The 19335-nt window shown below is 47.9% G+C and overlaps 1 protein-coding gene across 1 annotated transcript in view; it reads left to right on the top strand.

Annotated features, from left to right (window-relative positions):
- LOC144137649 (uncharacterized) overlaps window positions 1-19335 on the top strand; it is a 146703-nt gene that overhangs the window by 75943 nt on the left and 51425 nt on the right. The window lies entirely within an intron of this gene.

The raw sequence follows: 19335 nt of genomic DNA, 5'->3' as shown, positions 1-19335 counted from the left end.
CGCACATAATCGTCGAGCGCACGACTAAACGTGCGGCAATGTCGTCATCACGCAGCGCGTTGCCACCGGACAACATATCTCACTGCCTCCTCCTCACACCTTCGCCATGCGTCGCCACAGTGGAATCGGCGGAGTGTCTCGAGCGGGCACAGCATACAGCCCTCCCCCTCACACTTTCGCCGCACTATCATCCGCCGGTTTCTTTTTGTCTTCAGTATTCGCTTCGTTCGCTCAGTTACTACGTTGTCGAGGGTGGTAAAAACACCATCACCGCCACCAAAATGCTGCGCACTAAACTTTAACATGTTCAATATGGAAATGCGTGCCCATTGGACAATAGAAACCACACCGGCTGCAACACTACATTGGAATGGCACAACACAATGGCTGTTCTCAAGAACAAAATCTTTGATGTGGAGCAACGGGACTCACGAATGGTCACCGACCATGGCGAAGAGAAAATCTGGCTGGTTCAGCTGGCACGCCACGCAGCAAAGACCTTTCGATCTCCCAGCCAAAGTTACCAGCTCTACCCAATCCCGTCGCGAGCGGTACCACACAGCACCCCGGTGACATGCGGCACAGCCGCGAAAACAAGCGTATAGGAGATGCCTTAAAGAGGAGCGTTGTATACCTCTATGATTCGTCCTTATGCGCCAAAAACGTACTGCGGGAAAGCCAACATTTTCTGAGGATGAGATAGCCGTGGAAGCGACCTAATGAAAAAACGCTTCCCGTGGCTGGAATCTAACCCGCGTTTTTGGCGCTATGAAGCCGACGTGTACCGGACTGCGCCATTTCGTCCCGACCACAGCAGTTTGAAATTGGAGAGGAGACCATGGCCGCCGCAAATGAGAAAAATCATGCACTGCTCCGTCTAACAAAAACGATGGTTGAACGCGAAGTATTCTTCGTGCGAAATAAAATGGCGATGGCTGAAAGTACAAGCCACTGTGATCAAAAGTCCGAAGTGCGTGCGAGTTGAAGTCCACAGGCTCTGCTAAGTTCGGGCACTTCACTTAATTAATTCAAACTGCCCGGCAACTACATATCATTCATTGGGTTTAGCGTGTGTAGCTGTCCTGTATTGTGTTTGTTTCCACGCCGGCCGAGCTGACTTGGCCGCGAGGTGCATCAGGAAAAACCCCGGAAACTTATTTTTAAAGAAGATAGTCTTTCTTGGGCTACTTAAACGCAGAAAGTTTGGTCTGTCTGTCTGTCTGTCTGAAAAAAATTGAATAATAACCGATACAAAGACCTGCTGTGCTAAATACTACGCGGATCGCCTAAATTACACATGCTAGAAAGTCTCTCAAGTTGCAAACCATGCACACTGCATGTATCACTTCACCACTCTGTTATACCACTCACTGTGCGTGACTCGATTCAGCCACAAGGCCAAAGTAAAACTCGAACCTGTGCAATATTCTTGCATACCCAGAGCCAAATGTAAACGTCTATGTCCGGTGGCCATAATACTTGTCAACATTGTTGAACAAGAACAAATCATTACGAAATGACAGGCATAAAATCAATACATAGGGAATATTTTCAGTGTTGCTATATTTAAGAAATCATCGACGCTTGCTGTTGCGATATGACATAAAATGCTACATCAACTGCAGCAAATCGTCGCCTGCTGTTGCGAGCGCCACTAGTGCTCCTGGCGGAATTTTATGAAATCAAACGGCAACATTAACCACAGTTTCCACTAGATAGGCCTCGCGTTCAGCTTGGAATGCACGTAAAGCAGCGCAACCTGGTTGAATGAACGTTGTAGCAGGGTGCTTCGGATCAAGGGCGTCTCCACCGTACGGCCGCGCAGGCATTGAGGCACGCGGCCTGGAGGAGTAGAACATGGTAAATTTAAATTGAGTTGAGCGTACCTCTGGAGTGTTATCTTTGGAAGAACGACACGGGAGAAGAACAGCACGAGAGGCGAGCGCGAAAGAGAACGGTCGCCAGTCGACTATCATCAATCGCCGACATTTGCAATGAAAGGAGCAGATACGCGGTCATTTTTGTTCGCCCCGCTTTTGTGTCCACCCGAAGAGCGGTCCGGGAGAGGACTCACAAAAATGCGTCGGTCACCCCAAAATAATTAAAAACAATGTTAGCTGTCGAAGGAAAGTTTCCTTTCGTTTCTTTTAGAAAACTGCCTGAGGGGGACCGTTGATATTTTACGACCGCGATTACCACCATGAGAATTCTTGAAGCCGACAGCACCTGGAGGTCAGCCAAGGGTTCAAAGGCATGAAGGGGGCACTAGACGTTCTACCCACTATGGTTACAGAGCTGAAATCTACTAGGCAAAACTTCCATTCACTCTACGTCTGGCCCTGGTGACTCGGTGGCTGGTATGCGTCAATGGGTAGGCGACCAGGCTTTGTTCTGCGCTGGATGTGTGTACAAAGTAAAGGAGTTTTGCCGGCGCGGGGCGCAATTATAGGCGTGCATGGTATAGACAATACCTTAGGAGGAGCCGCCCGAGAGCCGATGGGCGTCGTTACGCTTCCTTTTATTTGGCATAGTTTTTATTTGTGTTATACTTGTGTTTATCGCAACACCTCCGGGTTTCTGTATGAAAGTGAGGGAGGTGAGTCACATTACTATTCTGAACATATAAAGATTTGTTTGTCACGGTGGCCAATCAGTGGCCAAGTGCGGGTTAATCAATGAGCCATCCTCACTCTCAAACTGTGACGTCCCTTTTGTGGGCAGGGCTTTGGTGATCAAATCTACGATTTCGGGGTTTTTCAGAAGAAAATAGAGGGAAACCATGCTTGATGCGGGCCTTGCCCGACCTCTTTTATGCGATGATCAGCCTTGAGAATTGTAAATACGAAGTGTAAATAAAGCGTATACATTGTATATCTTGCTCTTGATTAGAAAAGCTCATCATTTGCTATGTGCCGTCGACCACGTACCATCGTTTCATTAGACCATCTCTTCGATCATCGGCCGACCGATCCACGATTCTGGTCACATTCATGACCTCTTCTTCGTAAATTTAACTCTGTCTCTGAGTCAGAGTCCAAATTGACACTACAACCACGGAATCCCTAACGAGAAAGCTTCGCGTTCAATCATTGTCGTGGTAGACGGAGGGGTGAATGATTTTTTTTCCAGTTCTTTCAAAGCTAATGAAAACTCGAGGCGAACTGAGCCAGAAAACGCTATGATGCTTTATGCTTCAGTCTTAAGTCTTTCATTTTTTTCCCTGAGAAGCATATACCAATGCATGAACAGTAATTTAATTTTCTGTAGGAATTGTTGAACAGGTCAAAATTACAGCGGGAACACTGGTTAAGAACGGTGAGTGGAAATGCTAGTTGGAAACCGATAAAGTAGAGAGAAACCGATTACAGTATGGGGAACTGACGTCTTAAGGGCTTTTTTTTCCCCTGCAAATCAAACTCCACTCCAATCTTTTTGCCTACGATACAAAATAGGTTTTCATAAAACCACTTTGTCAGCCTAGTTTATGTGGAGGGCTCTTCTCGTACCTCCGCGATACTGTTCTTGATTTCGGCTTCCTCTCACCGTGGACTATAGTTATTTGTTGCCTGGTTCCTGCAAGTACCAATGCTGGTACTCTTTACTCACCTGTTCCAGAAACACGTACAAATACTTCAGGGTGAACTGGCGGCCGAGTTGTACTTCCCGGCAAGACCCCAGCCTTATCAGTTTTTGATGAAGCAATCGTTGAGAGATGGGCTGGTTGCACTCGAAAAGTGCTCGCTTGTGCTAAATGTCTGGCCCACTTTTATTGAGGCTGCATACGCAATACCACCGACGAAGTTTGTGTACAGCTCGTGCACCAGGTCTCCTGTGCAAAGTTTAATTTTTTTCAGTTCGCAAAGCAGCGCCTAGCTCGCTTTTCTCAATTATCGGGAGTTCATTAAAGACGACAACTAAGCGTCATCGTCGTAGACCTAAAATCGTGAGCGTATCTCAACTGAAGTCGATTAGGTGCCAGAGCACAGAATGGTTGGGGCATGAATTTAAATACCACCCGCAAAGTGAGAATTCATCTGAGCCATTTAAATACGCTGCCATTTGTAGACTGTTAGCGGTGCTCCATCACAACGCTGGTCCCAGTTCCTGTTGGGAAAACCTCCCTCACCATCATCGACAGCACGTAATTACCAAAGTTACTTGGTTTGTTCTATTTTCCCAGCGCCTAATTAATAGTCGCCACAACCACCATCCCACAATATCGGAAAAAATGAGCCATATAACCTAAGTTAAGAAAACCAGTCCGGACACGAACTAAAATTAACAGCTATTGTTTCTGCCGAATGTAGGTGATTAGCAAGCGTATGGTAAATCTCCATGTCACAGGCAATAAATGAATGGATTTTTCGCTGCACTACAGAGCCGTAAATTTTCTTCTTTGTTTCACAGCCTTGGAAATGTCTATGAGAAATTTCAACGAATATTTATTAGCTTTTTGATGGTACGCGCTTTTCATTCTGGCTCAGTCTCAGCCACCTGTACTAACGCTTATTGGTGCATGCTACAATTTTTGTCACTTCAAGGGACACTGGAGTGAATTTGTCAAACATGTATTTCTTTTTCATTGCATAGTCTGCCTCAAATAAATATACCGCTAGTCGCTTATGCGGAGGATAAAGCAGTATTTAATTTCTAAACCCTGAAAGAACAACTACCATGCGACATTTAAGGCGGTCGCAACAACTATCAGCAGTGACGCGTTTTCGAGTTGCGATGTGATTGGACGATTTCTAAGATTGGAATTCAAACCAGTTTCGGTTTCGTTTCTGTACATGAACGTGTTTTGGATCTGACGTTAACGTTGGTTGGGCGTTCTCAATTTCTCAGGAATCGGCCTACCGCTCTTGTACCATGTTGTCGGCTGTTGAATGCGTCAGAGAAGCCTGCAGGACCGCTAAGAATCGTAACGTACATTAGCCGAGGCGTACGCAGTGGGTGAGTGTCGTCCGCGTCATTGGAGACGCTCACTGCGAGGCGCTTAGCATTTGTAGCTGTCCTAAGTCGTCCTTGTGTCGTAAGCGGCCTATTCGCACCAGGCTGAGAGTCGGCTGATTCCGGCGTGTAGTCGGTGTCAGCACCACGGCAACAAAAAGTCGCCAGCGCATCCGCGTCAGTGTCGACGCAGTCTGCCAACCCGCTCGTGGAGCAAAGAATGTTGCAGCGCAAAACGGTGAATTCACTATAGAAAACATTGCCGAACTAGAAAACATTAAACTAAAATAAAGCACTAACCAGGACTCGAACTCGTTAATTGCAACACACCACATCCAGTGCTTGAAACCACTCGTTCATAGCCCCATGTTTTTTATTGACGGATTTCAACGTACTCACAGAAGCGAGATTACAACGCTGTCATGGATGAAAATATATAACATATATATTGCACACCGTGCTCATTTGTTTTTGTTTTTTCAATTTCAGAATTCTCAACAGCATGGATGACTGTATCTTTCGTAGTGCTTGTGCAGTAAGCGTCACCGGAATTCCCACGAATATCTTATATCTAACTCCTGCATTGCCGCGAAACGCATTACAACGGGAAACGCGATCGAAAATGTGTGGTCGTGGTGATGACTACGGTTCTAGTTCACCCAGCGCAAAAAGCGATTTCCGTACCTATATTTCACTCTTTGCAATATATGTTTCGGTTCTTAATAATTCCTTTGTACCAGCATTAATTTCGCTGAATATTCTCGTGCCTTTCCTTTCGTTCGCTTTAGACTTTCTACCAGCGTACGACTGAGCGAACCACCGCATGTGAATTTCTGTACACCTACTTAGAAACTAAGGACCTGCGTGTGTAAACCTAGTGTAAGAAAAGGAAAAAGAGGAGATCCACTAGGCCCTTATGTCTTCTCTCTGATTTTTGACAACCTGCTAGGACGCTACTGCGAGCACCGCCAATGAAACCTGCGAAAGGAGTGCGGGCAGCGGGCGCACTTCCTACCCTGCCTCACATTGATTCGTCCGGTGCCGGACCTGGTCCCCAGCCCGGTATGCCTGTCTCTTCACTACTACAAGCTCTTCCAGTGCAACCAGCCGCGTGCCCTTCTACAAGTCAAATTTCCGAGTCTAATGGGATACCGTTACCTCCATGTCAATGGCCGCACACCACAACGAAGTTATTAAGACCCATGCTGATGACCTGGCGCGACGCAACTGGCGCGAAACGTGCGAAAGCATCAACGGACGTCTCCACCTTGCCATAATTTGGAAGATACTTAAAGGTCCTCTGGGGCACTCAAGACCACAATATACCTTGAAGAAACTCCAGCTTACCTTACAACTGGGGGATGAAGAGTTACGGAAAGTGTCATGTGACACCTTTTACCCACGAACGACGGTGCAGGACCTACCGCATTACACGGCTCACAATATTTCTCGCATGGACTCTAATTTTACAGCAACAGAAAGTCTTTATCACTGTCATACATGACCAAAAATACTGCTCCTGGATCGGACGGTATCACCTACGCCATGTTGTGAAATCTTTCGGACGACAAACAAATTATTCTCCTGGAGTTTTTAACGAAGTATGTCGTAGTGGGAATTTAACAGCACAATTGAAAATCGCCACCATCTGCGTCATCCCGAAGCCTGGTAAACATACGGATTCCATTTCGAATATGAGGCCGATTTCGCTAAAATCATGCGTCAGAAAAGTATTAGAGAAAATTGCCCTAAACAGATACGAATGGCACTTAGAACAACAAGCCCATCTGCCACCGACGCGTTTAGGATTTCGCCGCCACATATCGACCCAAGACGCAGCCCTGTTGATAAAGCAGGATGTCTTCCTGCGGGGAAGCAAACCCAAACCCGCACCATAGTGAGATAGGACGCCCATTAGGCGTTTGACAACATCTAACACCCAGAACGTCTGGAGAAGGTATCCAGCACCCAACCAGGCCAACGCTTCTCACACTACATACGCAGCTTTCTTACCGATCGTCAAATACAGATTCGTCCAGGTGCTCCCACAACTACCCCGTCAACTCACCCGCTCACGCGAGGCACGGCACAAGGGGCTATACTCTCGCCTACTCTTTTTAATGTCGCACTCAAAGATCTCCCACCGCAACTAGACGAAATCCCCGGGCTCAAGCATGTTATCTACGCGGATGACGTGACGCTGTGGAGCACACAAGGAAACCCAGGCGAACATCAAGAAATCATCCAAAAAGGAATCAACGTTTTCACAGCATACCTTGACTCTCTAGGTCTGAGTTGTTCCCCAGAGAAGAATGAATACATAGTAGTTTTGGACGACCAAATAAAAACAGGCGAAGAAACACGGCGCCTCATCCAACTCATGGTCAATGGTCAACCAATACCGCTAAAGCCGCACTTACGCATCCTGGGATTCTACTGGCAAAAGAACGGTAGAGCAGACGTATGGGTGCAGCATACACTACAGCAGATAAATCATATCTCAAATATGTTGAAAAGAATTTATCACAAGATCGATGGTGTGAAGGAAGCAGAACTCAACCGCATTACAGAAGCCCTTGTATATACCAGAAGCATGTACGGGCTTCCATACATGCGTGTCAAGGAACATCATTCCGCCAAATCAATAATATCTTGAGACGCATAACACGCATCACACTCGGAGTCCCCAGCTATGCTGCAAGTACTTTTGTCGAAGGCGCCGCCATATTCAACACAATAACTGACCGACTCATCATGCACCAAGAAGCACAGTCTCATCGTCTTACAACATCTAAACAAGGTCGTGCCTTGCTGGAGCTTATGGGATACAACACTGCCAACCTACTCGTCATACCACTTACCGCACCGCCATGGGACGCCATCCCATTTATCAAGGTAGAACCCATACCTAAGCTACTGAACCCCGAAGAGGACGGCACGACGAGCAGAACGCACCCGCATACAGCAACCCACCTATTCACTTTCTTACCATGCCGACGCCAGCTTTGCCGCTGGCAAAGTAGTCACTGCAAGCATAGATTCTTCTGGCAACGCAGTCGTTAATCATCACCACGACGTCCCTTCTGCGGCGACAGCGGAAATGGTGGCCATAACGCAAGCCATTACTCAACATGACCACCAATCAGAGAGCATTGTCATGCGCTCTGACACCCAAGCAGCCCTGCGGGCTTTCCTTCACAATGAACTGCCTCCAAACATACGAGCTGCGCTAGCTGAGTATGGACAACGCCGTCCTCATATCTCAATGACTTTAAAATGGATCCCAGGACATTCTTCTTCCTTAGGCAATGCTCGTGTCCACGATAAAGTCTCAATGGCCTGGTGTTCCGAAACTTGCCAGGCCTGGCCCGAGACCTACTTCCCGGCAGAGGACAGGAAAGAGCGCCATCAGGAACGAAGAGCGTATATAAAAACACTCCGAATGGGCAGCAGAGAACTCCCCAGACCACCTGATTATCTTCCTAGGAAGTACACGACACTCCTAAGGCAAGCACAAACACACTCCCTACCAAACGACTACACTCTGCATCAAATACAGAACAATCCACGCAGACCACATTGCCAAGTGGGCGGCTCCATACCCACACTCACACACACTTACTGGACCTGTCCCAGAGCCCACACACCGCCACGTCACTCACTACCTCATCACATTTACTCCTGGGAGGCCTGGGTTGCCCACCTCGGCAAGACGACCTCTTCGTGGACAACTCTCCTTCAGCACCTGCTCACCATCAGGGGGGAGGTCGTTTGATCCCAACCTCCTTGAGCGCGGACCCGGACATGGGTCGTATTAATAAACGTTTACCCTCTCTCTTTCTCTCCATGTCAAGTGAGCTCAGTTTTGACCGCGGTACCTTCCCATGAAACGCAACCTTATGCAAAACCGCAGCTAAGATGAATCCCACACACAATGCTTTTCCTTTAGTAGACAATAAGACAGTCTCGGAATCTGACGAATCTGCAAAATCAAACCCTCTAAGGAGTGGTCTTGTTGTGATTAATAAACCAGCAGACCCCTAAAAACGCATTTTTCGTTTCAATCCCCGTGCTCTGAAAAGCGCTTTGGAGCCCGTACGACCTGGTGGTGTGCAACGAGTACGGCCCAATTACAGATAGAACCTATGTGCTGTTGATAGACGCAATAATACGCAATACTGTTTTCATGAAACGACTGTTCAAGATTACTAGAGTCGCAAAGATCTAATTTTACGCTTATAAGCCCCACTACAGAAATGGCGATAAGGGTGTGACTAGGGGTGTGGTCACTGATCTATATACTCGGAAATTGCCGACTCTGTGAGTTAAAGAATTTCTGTTCCGCCGATATGACGATGAGGACAAAACTGACAAACCGCACTGATTGTGTTCGTACTCAAACTATACTTATAGGCTAGGCATGGTACCGTGTTTTTGAGTACAATAAAACAGACAATGCATAAAATTTCAGTGTTTCGGCCATGTGGCTACGACATGCACATTTTTTTTAGCTGCGCCAGATCTGCAGAAAATCATGATCGTTTGACGTGTGGCGTTAAGGATCTTCGCTGTCCAATAGTACTAGGCAGCACCAGTCGACATCCCTTAATTGCCCAGTTCGCCGTAAAGAGAACGCTATCACGAAGGTCATAATGGCTAATAGAGCTGATGTATTTCAGCTAAGGTGATTGTGAAACACCACTGGGGCACATCTACAAAAGAGGCTCCAAGCAAGAATATGAAAACGTTCGACAATTACATTTTCGTCTACAAGAAGGAGTGTTTCCCACCTTTACCTCTCCGTGAATGCGTACAGTCCGTGAAACTCCACACAGGAGCAACAGCACCCAGAGAAAGAGAGAGAGAGAGAGAGAGAAAGAGAGAGAGGGGGAGATAGAGATAGAGAAATCTTTAATGTACACTGAAGAGGTTAGCCCCACTAACGGCGGGGCATGCTACTTCAGATGGGGGTGAGCATAACAGCATCCTCTTGAAGCCTTTTATATAGGTGCACTGCCAGAAACGACTCCGCATACATCGCCTGTTGTACCCTAGGTTGCATACCCATCCTTGCCTACAGCAAACCTAACTGCTGTTCCTATTCCCAGAGAGACTCGTAATGCCGGACTTTCAAAATCGCCACATCGTTCATGTGCTAGAAGTCAAATAAAAACCTTCAATCAACAATGCTTCGGTAAACTGAGCTCTTTAATTCTCTTTTTACCGAGGCAATGCGTCCCTTCTTGGTCTCCTTTTCTGCGCCAAAGCCGAAGCCTTTATGACACTCACCGACTCTGCGGTTCGCTGCCTGCGTCAGTGGCTGTAGGGGTTATGACCCCAGTGTGATGAAATATACCGGCAAAGGGGAATGGCCCCACATTCTACGCCAAAAAGTAGCTTCCAAGACCAAGCGGGTGCTGCTAAGGTGGAGGACGAAGAGGTGTGAACGAGGCACAAGCAGAAAGCGAGCGAGACCGAGCCTCTACTCATCTACTGCTAATCCATCGTAATATTTAAATATTTTTCTTTCCCTACAAAAATTACCTAATTTCTTTCGGTAAGGCGCCCATTTCCTGGCCAATCCCCCTGAGTGGGTATGCGCCATTTCACTTGGAACCACCACCACCACCACCGAGACAGGAGACAAGGCTGATCGAACGGGGCACGGCACTGTGAGAGTGAGAACTGGCGTAAGACGTCCGGTCTACGTGCCACAGCGAGGCAAGGCCGTCGCCAGTCTCCGCCATGGTTCCGGGAGTCGCGGCCAAGGCCCGGGGCATCGTCGCCAGCACGGACTACCGCCTACCGGGCTCCGGCGTGCCGGACGGTGCATGACCGGGTGCGAGGCGGGATCAATCGTTCAACTGTTTCGGCTGAGACTCTTTCCAGCGTCGCCACCTGCAGAGTCAACCCCGACGACGCAAGCACCGCTACGAGGGCGACGTCGGCACCCGCGTCCTTGTACGACCGACCGTGAGCACGTTCTGTTCTCGAAGCATTTCCGCGGGGACGGTCGCGGACCTTGTAGTTGTGGACAGTGTAGCGGGCCACTTGGGTTGTTTCCCTTAGCTGAGTGTCTCTTCTAACGTTTCGTGTATAACCCATCTTTGCTTTAATACCTCTGTCCTGTGACGTCTGTGAATATAATGACTTCTTGTTCGCAGCAAGAGCATTCCCTTCATTTCGCGTGATCCGGCCCATTCATTACACCCAGCCAGTATTCCTAAATTGTAACAAATTCGCAATGCAGCCCCAATTTTTCTGCAGAATGCGAATAGACTTGAGTCTCTACTACCAGATTCACGGATATTTCTAAGCAAGCACCGTTTTTTGCGATCACAATCTGGGAATCACATGTTATCTCAAGACATAGCTTTCCGCATATGTCTTGCGGTGAAAACTGATTTGCCTTCAACTTGAATTCCTTTAGCTCTCAGAAATGACCTCAGCCTTATACACCATGATTTGATGCCAAGTGCAGTGAACGAATACGTAGCAACAACTATGCAACGGGAAGGTTTATCTTTCCCCGTTATTGAAGCCTACATACGATCCCGAACGGCGTGAGAAAGTTGCCGTTTGGAGAGAGCCCTTTGTGCTACGCCACCTCCGCATAGCCTCACTGGTGATTTCAATACGCATCACATGTCATTGAGTAGCAGCGAAACAGCAACCAAACCACCTTCCGCTTACTTGGTTTTCCTTGCCAATACCATATGACTGAACTTATTACCCGGGAACAACGTTTTTTTTCCGCAAAGGCATTTCAACCACTCTTGACATCACCTTTGTTTCCTCGTTGCTCCTTTCCAGATTAAGCTGGTGTGTGAACAATGAATCTGACGGTAGCGACTACCTTTCTACCTACATAACACTAGACAGTATTCTCGGTGTTCTAAAACACGTGCTCCGATTTTCAAACAGATGTTTTTCAAACAGATTTTCAAACAGTCCAAGAGGGCCTGGGTTCAGTGTTGTCCCACGATGTAAGCACGACGGCTAAGGTAGGTAAAACAAGCATGAAGACTTTGATTTTATCTAATTTATACTCTGTCACCGACGCACAGCTCGAAAGGCTTCCTGCTATACACCGGCCAGCAGAAAGAAGAGCGCGTAAAACACAGGCACCTAAAGACATTATAGCATCTAGACGAGTGCAGAGGCGCATTTAACGGCACAAGGGCAAATTGGCTAAGCGTGAATGGACATCTTTCGGTTCTATGCTGGACGGCAGGAACCCACTCACTAGAATATGGAGCCTGGTCAGGAGTATTCACACGCCAGAGACGTGTCCCTGCCGAGTTAGTTCAATTTCAATGCGTACCAATTTCGCATTCTTAGACGTCGCTGAGATTTTCTGTGCCAAAATTGCGGCCACATCAAAATCACTTCCGTCACTTCTCTTTTCGGAAAACGGACGCCCATCATATCAGACGCCCCTTATGGATAACCCTTTTACAATACCGGAACTTGTCATGCCTTTATCCTCAGTTAACAAGGCTTCTTCTCCCTGACCCAGACGGCATAACTTTTACAGCTATGGTACATGTGGGGGATGTGGGGGGAAAATTTCTCCTGTACATTTTCAACCAATCATCGACGAACGGTCGTATTCAGCCCGTCTGCAAGAATGCGTCCGTTGCGCTCGTAATGTAACCAGAAAAAGATGCCACAGACATTCAGTAGTACCGACCTATTGCGCTTTTCATCCGTGTAGGGAAGCTGATGGAAACATTAATGCTGCTTCAATCAGATTGAGATGTAACAACCAGAAATATTTACCTGCCATAGATTTCCGGATTTTGAAAGAACAGGAGCAGTATTGACAATGTCCTCGCACTTGGGAATTGTGTTAAGCCCGAAAAAGCACCCCGTAACACCGTCATAGCGGGATTTTTGACATCAAGGCTACGCATGACTCTGTCCCTCATGACGCTATCCGCTTTCAAACGTATTCGCCAGGAGTAAATGTTTGGTTCGTTGTTTCTTGCTTCGATGCGCCGATGTTGTGGCGTGTAGAAATCTTACGATGGTGTGCGTTGGTGCCTGATGGTTGCGGCACTGATGACACGACCATGAGAGTTGTTGAGGGTTTTTAAAACTATATTTAAGCGAGAGACATATACAGGATATATACAGACTGAAGTAGACAGAGTAGGAAATAAAGGGGGTTTCTAGGTCAGCTAACACTCTGTGCCCGCGGCACCCCCGTCAGCGACGGACCCTGACCTAAGACTACCCAAGTGGTGAGATCCTCCCTAGCCTGACCTGGCTAGCCCGGCAATACGCCGGCCGTGCATAGCACATTAAAACCCTGAGGATTATACCCCGAGACCTCGTGTCTCGTGGTTTTAATGGGTTACTTAAGCCCCACCACAGATACATAGGCCAATCGGTATCTCCTGGGGACCTGATAAGATGGATTAGTATACGCGGGCCTAAACCACGGTGGGCAACGCCCCCCGTAACCCTGAGACATCGGTCACCCTCTCTCACAACAGAAAGAAGGAAAATATCAAAAGCAAACCAAACACAACAAAAACTCAAAAACCCGCGGAGACATTTGCAAGCGGCCGGGAACAAGCCTCCACGAACGCGGCCTGCGCCGCCTGTTCCCCGCTTCTCGTCCGACACCGGACAGCCACTCAAACCAGCTGAAACCCATAAACATCCATCTTAACGACCCGGCGCATCCCCACGATTCTCCGCCGTTGACAGGCGATGCCCCATTAATTGGACCGTGGGCCAGAAACAGCGCGTATGGACAAAAGGACACGGCGGCCGGCTGAGGCGTCGCCTCTGCCGCGTCCATCCCGAGCCGCTACGCGCACACCCTCGCACGCCTCTACTCCGCGGGCGCACGGGCCAACAAAGAGAGCACTTTCCCCAAATCGACCACTGTCCCGCTCCAGTTGACAGCTCCAAGCCTCCCCGTTATCAGAAGCGCGTCGGGCCAATTGGTTTTACAACTGTCCCTCTGGCTAAACGTGCGCGCAGGCGGCCCCCGAAGCAACCGCTGCCACGTCCGCGGAAAGCGCGTCGAACATCTGACCCACGCCTTCCCAAGCTCGTGCTGTGCTTTGCAACACACCGTTCAAAACAACGCCACAGCCCAGCTGAGGCTCAAGACACTTCGTCTCCATGCAGGCGGCATGATCCAAAGGCTGTTCGCTCTTAGGAAGTTGGCTGCTATAAAGCCCTTCATGCGTCCTTCAGTAAACCGCAGCTTCCCACGCGTTCCACTTTGCAGCGTCGCTGGCGCCTGAAACCCTTACAACAGGCATTGGTGGCCATATATTTGACTGGCTGTCCAATTGTCTTCGCTACAGAAGCATTTTTGTAATCCCATCGTATGGCGGTGCAACAATACACTGTACCTCTTGACGCTCCAGAAGGCAGAGCATTGATCCCAACACATTTTAGTACTTCCCTCGTCAGCATTAAAAAGTGTTTGCCTCGACCAGCCGCAGTTTCTCTGTATGCTGATGATATTTGCATATCGTGCTCCGGGCACATTAGACGGGTGCTTCGTGCAAGGTTTCAGACAGAAATGAGTTCGCTCTCAGCGTCCCTCGCGGCACTTGGACCCGAAAGCTTCGCTACCAGATGAGCTGTTATCGCTTTCACGAAACTAAACATTGCACGGTACGAAGTCGCTGCTGTGGGGATAAGGATACCGTACGCCACACATGGCAAACTCAGTGAAGAGGCATCGAGGCGTGGGAAAAATCACATGTATGCTCTTAAAGACAAGCAAGGAAACGTCATCACAAATGGGGATAAAATAGCTATTGTATCCGAGGTGCTCTATACAGTAGCGATATCGATCTGTACATAAATCTGTACAGTGGAGATCTGCACCTGGATAATAACTTACGAGGAAGTAGTTCAAAGGAGATAGACATCCCACCAGTAACGATAAAAGAAGTAAAAAGGGCTTTAATCGACCAGATATAGAGGAAATCCAAAAGGTGGAGTAAGTTTCTGCGAAGGAAAGGTTCACATCTACCTGAATGCAGCCATTCAGCTAGAAAGGCAAGCTATACAGCTTCCTCAGAAACTTCGTCTTTGAAGAAAAATGTGTCCTGGTCCAGGACTTGAACCCGGGACCACCGCTTAACTGGGGGAGTCGCTCTACCAACTGACCTAACCAGGAGGCTAGTCGTTTGCAGCGCGACAGAGAATTGATCAACAACCCGAAGGACAGGTTTTAATTGACCAGAATTAGGGGAAATCCCCAAGGAGGAGAAATTTTCTGTGAAGGAAAATTTGACATCCACCTGAATGCAGCCGTACGCCTACAAAGAAAGCTATACAGCTTCCTCAGAAACTTCGCAGCTGAAAAAAAAATCGTCCTCGTCCGGGATACGAACCCGGGACCACCGCTCCCACCTTGAGGATTTCCCCTAAATCTTGTCGATTAAAACCTGCCCTTACTTCGAGTTGCTGATCAATTCGCTCTTGCACTACAAAACGACTAGCCTCCTGGTTAGCTCAGTTGATACAGCGACTGCTCCGGTTAAGCGGTTGTCCCGGGTTCGACTCCTGGACCAGGACAAACTTTTCTTCAACTACGAAGTTTCTGAGGAAACTGTATAGCTTTCCTTTGTAGCCGTATGGCTCCATTCAGATGGATGTCGAACTTTACTTCGGAAAAAAGGCTTTGAGAGAAATGCAGGAGAACAAAGCACCTGATGGGGATACAGTAACAGCAGACTTCTTAAATGATGGTGCACAAATTGTACTAGAAAAACTGGCAACGCAACGCACCTGTATACGGAAAGCCTAACGACCATGAGAAACGGCATTCTTGGAAGAACACGAACATCATTATTATTAATATCCATAATAAAGGTGGCATGAAGGACTTGAAAAATTACAGGCCGACCACCCTACTGTCATTGTCTACAAGGTACCTACCATGGTAATCGCTAACAGAATTTCTTCCACATTATATCTCAGTCAACCAAATGAACAAGCAGGGTTGCGTAAAGGCTATTCAACAATGGACCATATTCACACAATCGATCAGGGGATAGACAAATCCGCGGAGTATACTCAACCCTCCTATATAGCCTTCATAGATTATGAGAAAGCATTTGACTCTGTCGAAATCTGAGCAGTCATTCAGAAATTGCGGAATCAGGGTGAAGGCGAGCATTACGTAAGAATACTAGAGGATATCTACAATGGGTCCGCTGCTACCATCGCCCTACATAAGGAGAGCAGTAAAATACCTATAAGGAAGGGCATCAGACAAGGAGACACAATCTCTCGAATGGTATTCACAGCATGTTTACACGATGTCTCAGAACATTATAATGAGACATGGTGGGCGTAAGGGGTAATGGAGAATACCTGAGTAATCTCAGGTTTTCTGATGGCGTTGCCTTGCTAAGTAACTCGGGCGACGAATTGGAAACCATAATTGCCGCACTGCACAAGCACAGTCGAATCGTGGGCCTGAAAATTAAAATGCAGAAAACGAAAGTGATGCTTAATAAGCTTGGGACAGCTCAGTGGTTTGCTATAGGTGGCGAGCCAGTGGAAGTGGTAAGCGAATGTATCTACTTAGTCCATGTAGTGACCCAGGATCCCAACCATGAGACAGAGAGAATTAGTAGGATGACAATGGGTGGGAGTGCATTTGGCAGGCAATCTCAGATAATGAATGGCAGCCTACCATTGTCCCTGAAAAAGGAAGTGTAAGACAGCTGCGTCTTACCGGTGCTCACCTACGGGGCAGAAACTTGGAGGCTCACTAAGGGGGTTCAACTTAAATTGAGGATGACTCAGAGGGCAATGAAGCGGAAGATGATAGGCGTAACATTAAGGGAAAAGAAGAGAGCGGAGTGGGTCAGGAAACAAACGCGTGTGATGGACATATTAGTAGAAATTAAGAAGAAGAAATGGGTGTGGGCAGGGCATGTACTGCGAAGGCAAGTAAACCGTTGGTCATTAAGACTAACAGAGGGGATCCCTAGAGGAGGCAAGCGTGGCCGGGGGATGGCAAAAAGTTAGATGGGCAGATGAGGTCAAGACGTTTGTGGGGATAAATTGGAAGCAGTTAGCACAGAACCGGGATGATACCGGGAGATCCATAAGTGATGCCTTTACCATGCAGTGGGCGTAAATAGACTGATTTGATTGGCATGATGATGACAACAATTATGACTGTGGCGATGGTGATGATAATGATGATGCGCACATCGCAATTTCATCGGCGCCGCATTTGCCCGAATGGTGACATGGGCACCCACCATTACAAGTTTGATAGAGAAGTTCTCATCATTTTTACATATTTTTTAATGCTTTTTAGGAATACGGGAAGCTGCAAAGTTTACTCGCTTCTTCGTCTTTATGACCCCATCTGAGGATGTCCGCTATAGCCTTCGAGCTTTGTGTCCCCTGTCAGCAGAAAATTTCAAGACTAGAAAGCATGCGGCCGCGCATACTGCCGGCCTCCATCGGCGTCCAAAAAACGACACCCAGTGTGGGAACTATCATTGAATGTAGACGCGTAATGCCCATAGCTTTGCGTACGCAGGATCGGCTTCATGTTTGTTTACGATTTTGTTACGTGACAACGACGCTACCCGTTGGCGGAGCTGAGACGTCTGCTCCAGACCTGCGGGAGCTTTTGCAGCAATATTATCATATCTCACCTATGCCTTCGTACCCGCTAGGGTTACACAAGCGTGCCAGAAATGACGTCAAGAGCAAATTTTCCCTGCTCCAGATGGGAAGGATTTAGTCTGCAACTTCTACACAGTAAACATGTGAGCCATACCAATAGATATACTGAGGCTCAGTTAAAGCAGGACTTTCCAGGATTTGTGTTTGGATTTTTCTGTCGTGCACTACGCCCACCAAAAAGAAATCTGCAGATATTCAGAGATTAACCTACTAATGCGTAGCATTCTTTTCCCACTTGTTTAGAGGGTTGGCGGTGCCTTTTTGTTGGCAGTGCCAGTTTTGGTGGTGCCTTTCATTTAGGCTGAGCACGCGCACAAATCTGGTTGTCGGTATATCCGGCACGACTTCAGAGTGCAGGAAAGAGGGGGGGGGCGGGTTCTCGCACCTGCAGATATAGGTTTCATGACCTCACCGATGACATGTCGGTTGTCCTGGCGGGCGGTTTAAACGTGTACGTCCACCGCCCAATGCGAACTTTCCGGGGTCCTCAGTGGTCGAGCGAATTGGGTTGGCGTGTTACGCAGACAATCAGATGCCTACGACACGGGGGGGAAACAGACGGCTTCATGTATGTTCACTAGAGTATATCTCGAGTCCTGTAAAGTTTTATTGGGCCAGCTGCTAACCGCTCGGTCGCCAATTACAAACAAACGTGTTTTGTTTCGTGCATTTCGTGTACTCCGTACAGCTTCGCAGGTCATCCTTCTTCACAGAGTAAAAAGGCAGTATCTTTTTTTTCGTTGCTTATTATATTGTTTCGTTTCCTTAGGATTGCTTCCTTGTTTCCTTCCTGCCTTTTTCGCTTTGGTCTTTCTTTTTTCCTTGTCTTCTTTTGTTTCCATTTTTAACTGGGGCCGAATTCTCTAAAACGACGGGGTAGCGTCATGCAAATGCATGTATTCTGGGATTGGGGCCGTCGCATTGGCGTTCTCTGCAGGTAGAGTGAGCCGCAGAAAAGCGCTGTGGCAAGGGCGCGAAGCGACACCCACTGCCCCCCCCGTCGTTTCACTTGTCGCTTCGCGCGCTAGCCACAGCGCTTTTCTGCGGCTCACCCACCTGCAGAGAACCCCAAACGACGGCCCCAACACCAGAACACATGCATTTATATGGCGCTACCCCGTAGTTTCAAAGCTACGCCCGTTTTTTATAGAATACGGCCCCTGGTCTCACCTTTCACCTGACGTAGCATATTAGGCTCTCTGCTGGTCTGACCTCGTCAGTATCATTAAACTGTGTTCTCTCTCAGTCTACTGTAATTTCATGTACTTTACTAAGCTGGGTGCAGTCTACAAACTAAACGAACATTCTTGCAGGCACAAATCGGGGCGTAGCTTAGTTGAGCGAGCGAATCGCGATCATCCCCGGCGGCCGGCTGACGGGCTTTGTCGCAGGGTCTGCGAGCCGCGCAATAGTGCAGTCAAGCCCAGCCTGCTGCAGTAAGCATGACTCGAAAATGGCAGAAGAAATCTTCGAGGAAGATGCAGAGAGGGGGACAGCGCTTTCCATTTGATTTTTTCAATAATTAAATTCCCGCAAACGCACCTTGAGAGGTCCAATTTACAGGAATGATTCCACAATGCTTGGCCAATCACTCCAGCGTCCCTTTAAACTTTACGCTGCCAAATGTTTTCTTTGAGATTTCACTGGGCTTTCTTGGTTTTATTTTTGCTGAAAAGCAGTGTGTTACCA

Source organism: Haemaphysalis longicornis, unplaced genomic scaffold (genome assembly GCF_048455015.1).
Source record: "Haemaphysalis longicornis isolate Haplotype H1 unplaced genomic scaffold, Haemaphysalis longicornis Haplotype H1 scaffold_43, whole genome shotgun sequence".
Taxonomy (NCBI): Eukaryota; Metazoa; Arthropoda; class Arachnida; order Ixodida; family Ixodidae; genus Haemaphysalis; species Haemaphysalis longicornis.
Note: the sequence above shows the minus strand (reverse complement) of the source record. Positions and strands in the feature narration are given on the sequence as shown.